Source organism: Strigops habroptila, chromosome 3, assembly GCF_004027225.2.
Source record: "Strigops habroptila isolate Jane chromosome 3, bStrHab1.2.pri, whole genome shotgun sequence".
Taxonomy (NCBI): Eukaryota; Metazoa; Chordata; class Aves; order Psittaciformes; family Psittacidae; genus Strigops; species Strigops habroptila.
The window spans coordinates 7,255,876-7,262,685 of NC_044279.2; the positions used below are offsets into that span (position 1 = coordinate 7,255,876).

Consider the following 6,810-nt stretch of genomic DNA (forward strand, 5'->3'; position numbering starts at 1 on the left):
CCACAAGGGAAACATTTTCCCCTCATCTAACTACTAATTGCAATATGCTTAGCACCCCCTACCTACTTACATAGGAAAGGATTCAGAGGCCACAGCCTACCAAGAACTTTTTGCAGCCTTGAGAACTGGGAAGAGACACAGTTCCCCCCCTTGAAAACAAATACTGGAACAAACAAGACTAAGTTATTTAATGGAAAACATCCACAAACGCACAATAACTTTTAAATGAAAATGTGAATAAAGCTGCATGCAACTGTGTACTTCGGAGGCTGCCATGGGAGCAACCTTCCCTTCAAGACCAAGCTCCTTGTGACTCCTGGCAGTGTGCAAGCACGCAGTCTCTGCGCGTTAGGCATCCCTCCCCAGGAGAGGAAAACACCTCGTAACCCAGATGCTTCTTACTTTAAAAGAACGGCATAATAAATATTAAAAACTAAAGCTTAACCCTTGCCTCCCTAAAAAGCAGAGACAAGAGAGCAAAGGGAGAAGAACGAGGAAGAACCAGAGCGCGGTACCTACCCAAAACAAACCCTACAGCAAGCAACAGCAACCCAACCACCTGAGACCTACAGGGCGAGGAACTGCAACATCCATTTACCCACGGCGTGCGGCGAGGAGCGCTGCGGGGCGGCATGGCTCAGGGACACCTTAAATTCCCAGCCGCTGCCTTTAAAGGCAACCCAGGGCCTTCACTCCGCTGTTGCTCTTTGTGCAGCCGGCGAGGAGGAGGAGGAGGCGGCGGTGGGGGGGGAAGGAGGAAGCAGCGCAACCGGCTCGCAACGCGGAGCGGGTCTCGCAGCGCTTCCCCGTCTTCTACCCCGGGCGGGGGTCGAACCCGCGGCCCCTGGCGCAGGGGCGCACGTGCGCGCAGGTACGGTGTCACCGGGGCGGGGTTAACCCTTTGCGGGACGGCTTCGAGCACGCGAGGGAGGCACAAGACGCCGGGCCCAGGCCTTTCCCACCCCCCCCCTCCTTTCCCGCCGCTCCGTGAGGGAAAAGGGAAAAGGGGGGGGGGAAAGGAGGGAGGGAAAAGAAAAATGTCGGCGGACGAAAAATTTAACCCGCCCGCTGCCAGCGCTGTACGCTTTTAAAGCGGCCGCAGCGCGGTGCACCCCCCCCCCATACACACACACATACACTCTTCCCCCGCCCTTCCCCCGGGGCCGGGCTGAAGGAGGGCGGCGGGGCCCGCGGCCAGCCCTCACCGCGGGCAGCGCCGCCGCTGCCGCCGCCACCACCCCCCGCGCCCGGCGTTAACGGCGGAGGCGAATTCCCCTTTAAATCTCCCCGCCTTGCACCCCCCCCCCCCTTTCCTCCTCCTCCTCCTCCCTCCTCAGGTCTCCCTCTTACCGGCTCGCCTCCTCGCCCTCCGCCTCCTCCCGCGAACGGGACTCCCAGCCCAGTCCCACAATGCACCGGGCGCGCCGGGCTCCCTCAGCGCCGCCTGAATAGAAATGCCGCCGCCGCGGCCGCCGCCGGGCACGAAGGGGTTAACACCCCCCCCCCGCCGCCTTCCCCTCCGCTTCCCGCCCCCTCCCGCTCGGCGGCCGCGCGCGCACCGCTCTCCCCCATTACACCCCCCCCCCAGGCGCGTTCCCGCGCAGGGGCGGCGCGCGCGTCCCCTCACAGACACAAGGGGTTTATGGCGGCGCAAAAAGGCGTTTTTAAACGCAGTTAAAGCGCGATATCGCTGCGTGAGAGGAAAGGGGGGGACGTGTTGGGTACTGTGTGTGGAGAAACGCCGCGCTCCCGATGTTAACGTGTCCCCTTGTGGGGCTCGTTGGTGGGAGGTGTAGTTGTTCAGTGAGGAAAGAGTTGGGTTTGGGAGGTTTTTAGGCGGGAAAGTTTAGCCGGGGCGGAGGAGAGGCTGTTCACGGATTTGCTCCAGCCGTGTGGAATGTTACAGAAACGGGGCAGAAAGTCCTGTTTAAATAAAAGAATCAGCCAGGTTGGGAAAGACCTTTAAGATCGTCAAGTCTGACTGTTAACCCAAACACTGCCAAGGCCGCCACTAAAATGTGTCACTGAGGGCTTCATCTACGTGGTTTTGAAGGCTTTCAGGGATGGTGATTTCACCACTGCCCTGGGCAGCCTGTTCAGTGCTGAACCATCCTCTCAGTGAAGAAATTATCGCTAATCTCCAATACAAACCTCCCCTGGTGCAGCTTGGGGCCGTTTCCTCTTGTCCTATTGCTTATTACTTGGGAGAAGAGACTGACCCCACCTCACTCCATCCTCCCGTCAGGCAGTTGTAGAGAGCGATAAGGTCCCCCCTGAGCCTTCTCTTCTCCAGACTAAATCCTCCCAGGTCCCTCAGCCGTTCCTCATCACACTTGTGCTCCAGGCCCTGCACCAGCTCCGTTGCCCTTTTCTGGTGTGATTTCATCCATGATGTGCACAAAAGATTGGCAAGAAGGAAACCGAGAGGGACAGGTTGACTTGATGGTGGGCAAAATGTGGCCAGTGTTCAGTTTTGCTGGACGCAGAGCCAGGAGCACAGAGCTGGAGGAACCCTCAGGTGTTACAGAATCAAGTCCAGAGGAGGCCACGAGGATGATCAGGGGCTGGAGGACCTCCTGTATGGAGACAGGCTGAGAGAGTTGGGGCTGTTCAGCCTGGAGAAGAGAAGCTGCGTGGAGACCTCAGAGCAGTTTCCAGTGTCTGAAGTGGGTCTATAAGGATGCTGGGGAGGGACTCTTCCTTAGGGACTGTAGCGATAGGACAAGGGGTGATGGGTTCAAGCTGAAACAGGGGAAGTTCAGGTTAGATGTAAGGAAGAAGTTATTTTCTGTGAGGGTGGTGAGACACTGGAACAGATTGCCCAGAGAAGTGGTAAATGCTCCATCCCCGGCAGTGTTCAAGACCAGGTTGGACAGAGCCTTGGGTGACACGGTCTAGTGTGAGGTGTCCCTGCCCATGGCAGGGGGTTTGGAACTAGATGATCTTAAGGTCCTTTCCAACCCAAACCATTCTGTGATTCTATGATTTCACAGTTACAGATAGCATAAGGCCTGTTTTATATTGCTAATAGATAAAAAAGGCACTTTGCTTCTTGTAATTCGCAATTAATTACCTAATTAAATAGTTGCCTGTTAATTCAAAGCCTGCCTTCTCTTTGAAAAACCCTGCCTAAAAACAAGAAGAAAGAGAAGAAATTAAAATGTTGCTTTTCTTGCCTGATTTTAATTACTTTTTTTATCTCTGAGCAAACGTAGCACCCCTGGACTGTAGTGCAGAGGACCAGAGGTGCATGGGAGCTCTCAGCACCTTTAGGAAGTCACTAATTATTTGTATGATTAATTGATTTTCAGGCTCTCTGTGTTGCTTTCCTGAAGCACTTCAAGACGCACAAGGAGTTGTTTCTCCATGAGCAGCTGTGGGGTGTTGGACCGATGGTTTTAACAGTAGAAATGAATCGAGGATGTGGTGCCCGCAGTCTGAGCTGGGATTTGAACTCTTCTTCAGTGCCTCTGCCTCCTCTCACAGGGAGAGGGGGCAGAAGATCTCAACATCCTCTGATTGCCATCCATCCGAGCTGATTTGCTGAGTGTTGGCTTTGTATCATAGAATCATAGAATAGTTAGGGTTGGAAAGGACCTTAAGGTCATGTCTGTGTGCTCCTTGGTAGAGGATTTCAGTCTGAAAAAAAACCCATAAGTCTCATGAGAGGTGGTAATGGGATGCTCTGGTCTAACATTTCTCCAGCATTTAGCCAGCACCTCTACCACCAGCACCTCATTTAAAAAAATAAAGCATGAAACATAAGGAAAACTGGGAGATAAAAGCAAAAATGAACATGGCTGATACTTAAGCCCTGACTTACAGTTTTTTCCTTTCTTTTTTGTTTGTTTTTTTTTTTTTTTTTTTTTTGGGGGGGGGAGAGTTTTTTGCTTTTGTTTTTTGGGGGGTTTTGTTTGTGTTTTGGTTTTTGGGGCTTTTTTTTTTTTTAAGGGGAGAGGGAACTGGATCATATTTCACAGAATCACAGGATGGTTTGGGTTGGAAAGAGCCTTAAGATCATCCAGTTCCAACCCCCTGCCATGGGCAGGGGTTGCCTCACATTAGACCATGTCGTCCTTTGCTTTGAACACTGCCGGGGATGGAGCATTTACCACTTTTTTGGGCAACCTGTTCCAGTGCCTCACCCACCCTCACAGCAAAGAACTTCTTCCTTATATCTAACCTAAATCTCCCCTGTTAAAGTTTGAACCCATCACCCCTTGTCCTATCACTCCAGTCTCTGATGAAGAGTCCCTCTCCAGCATCCTTGCAGCCCCCTTCAGACACTGGAAGCTGCTCTGAGGTCTCCACGCAGCTTCTCTTCTCCAGGCTGAACAGCCCCAACTTTCTCAGCCTGTCTCCATACGGGAGGTGCTCCAGCCCCTGATCATCCTCGTGGCCTCCTCCGGACTTGCTCCAACAGCTCCATGTCCTTCTTATGTTGAAGACACCAGCACTGCACACAGTGCTGCAAGTGAGGTCTCACAACAGCAGAGTAGACACTTATTTCTTTAATACAGGGGAAAAAAAAATAAATTAAGATTTTCAGGTGGTAACATGACTGAAAGAAAACCTAAATCCATGGATATTCATGCCAAAGTGATGTCTGGTGATGCTGCCTCATGTCCTGTGTTACGTGCAGGAGTGGGAGGGAGGTACCTGCCTTGCGTGAGCTATGCCAGGGGCTGACCTTGTCCCTTCCCTTAGTTTCTGGCATTGGGATGGCCACATCTGAAGACAGAGATGTGGGAAAGGGTCTCCAGGAAGGAAAACACATGCAGGGGTATCCATGGGTATGACCTTCCAGAGCTGAAACTAAACAGGTCCTGAGCATAACTGACTGCACTGGTTAATTAAAAGCAGAGTTCTTGGCACAGGCGATGGTGGAGCATCCTCAGGTGAATCCACACGTGTCCCAGTGGACATGTGCAGGTCCCTCCTGCCTGCGCTGGGCTGAGTCTGTGCAGGAGAGGCAGGCAGGAAAGCGGCTTTGCCAGCAAAACAAGCCAAGACAATCAGTGAGCCACGTCTCTGCTGCAGCTTCAGGTCATTGTGGCTGCAACCAGCACTCGTGTTCCACGTCCTGCTGGAGCACCACGGCTGAAACGGCTGCTGGAGGACATGAGGGATGAGAAAGGGAATCCTGTGCTTCCAGGGGAACATCCTTTTGGTGCAGGATCATAAGCAGAACCCTAAGAGAGTAGTGATGGATCCAGCAGCCCTGGGGAGAGCTGGCAGGAACCACCTGCTTCATCTGACATTTTCCTGGAGTTAAATAATGGTTTTCTAGAGTTAAAAAATTATCAAATGGCTTCTTTGTTTTGTTCTTTTTCCTTTCTTTTTTTTTTTCCTTATTCCCAAAGGCTTTTATCACCATCTGTGTGCAAACTCTCCAGCAGAAATTCCGTGATCTGGAATGATTTGGTCTGATGTCATAAGAAGCATCTGCTCTGCACACCTTAGGAAGCGCAAAGAGGAAAAAGACCAGAGGATGGAGCCTTCCCGGTCACTCAGTCCTATCAAAGCCACTGCCTCCTGTGCGGACGTGAGGACACAACCCATGTCCTTCACCTTTACAGGTGCAGGGCCTGCATTTCTTCACTCTTTTCCTTGGATGACTCAGAGCAGGGATTATTAGGAGCTCACATTTCCTCGGCTAAAGTGCTTTGTTAAGCACTTCGTACACCCAGGTTAAATCGAAGCAGCGTTTCTGATCTGTGTAAGCTTTTGACTTGGTCCTGCATCTTTGGCGTGTACAAAACACACAGCGTTTGAACTCTCCCTGCTCTGTTTCTTAAATGGCAGCAGAAACTTTTTGTGTTTAAACAAAACAATGCAGCCTCCCCCTGCAATGTTTGTAACCAAGGAACTGGGGCATCACAGGAGCATGAGAAAACCTCGCTGATTAAAACCAGGGAAAGAACTGACAGCGAAAGTGATCTTTGTGGGGGTTTTTTCTCATGGCAGAATTCACAATGAAGTGGCTGGTAAAATGGGAGCAGCTGCTTCAGCCCTGCCTGTGCTGAACGCTGTCTTTAATGCGCTGAAACTGCTTCCGCTGGTGTGTGGGGCCGGGCATCTGCTTTAGATGCAAAAACTCGAACTTTGGTGTGATAATTTGATTTCTCCTGTTAAAAGACATCTCGTAGCAAGAGCTTTCCCCCCACCTCTCACTGCTTTCACAAAGCAAAGTAAGTTTGTGCTATTATCAGCTTCCCTTGCCTCATTTTTCTCTCCTTCTTGCGTCTCACTAATACACAAGTGGTATTAAATAAATAATAATGATGCCAGTAGTGGCCTCTGCCGGGCCTCGGCGTTTGCTCCTTTTTGCTTCGAGAAGCAGATGTTCCCTGTCTTTGTTTTCTCTTGCCAAACGGGGACTTTGCCCCTTTAACCTTTGATAAGGTGCTTTAATAGCCTCTGACGTGAGATTTTATCAAAAGCCTTGGCAAAAGCCAAATAAATGATACCTGCCTAGCAGCTTGGATTAAATGTTTCCATCGTGGTTTACAGCACTTTGAGGTAGTGCAGTTTCCCCTGTGTGTTTTTGCAGGCTCTGTTTATCCAGTGCTCCCTTTGCCCAGCTCCCCACCCAGGCTGGGCTGAGCCCCCTGCACCCAGGTTAGCATCCACCATGGAGGGAGCACCCATGGGAGGGTGTCTGCAGCCGTGGGTGCTGCTCCAGCACCAGCCCCTAACCAACCTGCACTGTGTACTGGTCAAATGCGGTGATGCTGCCTGCAAATGGTTGGTGGGGTCCAACTAGACTCTCCTGGACCTCATTTTCCAATGATTCCTGGTGTGAGATGG

General features: G+C 51.6%; 1 protein-coding gene and 1 long non-coding RNA gene across 3 annotated transcripts in view; one reads left to right on the forward strand and one right to left on the reverse strand.

Moving 5' to 3' along the window:
* The window catches only part of SEPHS1 (selenophosphate synthetase 1), a 25,642-nt gene extending 24,193 nt beyond the window's left edge, over positions 1 to 1,449 (reverse strand). The window contains exon 1 of one of the 2 annotated variants that reach the window (XM_030479832.1): positions 1,351 to 1,449. The gene's annotated coding sequence lies outside the window, so the exon portion shown is untranslated. Of the gene's footprint in view, positions 1 to 519; positions 1,004 to 1,350 lie in introns of those variants that run through there. The other variant, XM_030479833.1, reaches the window with a different exon arrangement.
* On the forward strand, positions 48 to 6,336 carry LOC115605450. Its single transcript, XR_003990598.1, has 2 exons — positions 48 to 871; positions 5,364 to 6,336. It is a non-coding gene; the product is annotated as an uncharacterized LOC115605450 (long non-coding RNA).
* Positions 6,337 to 6,810: the final 474 nt, after the last annotated feature.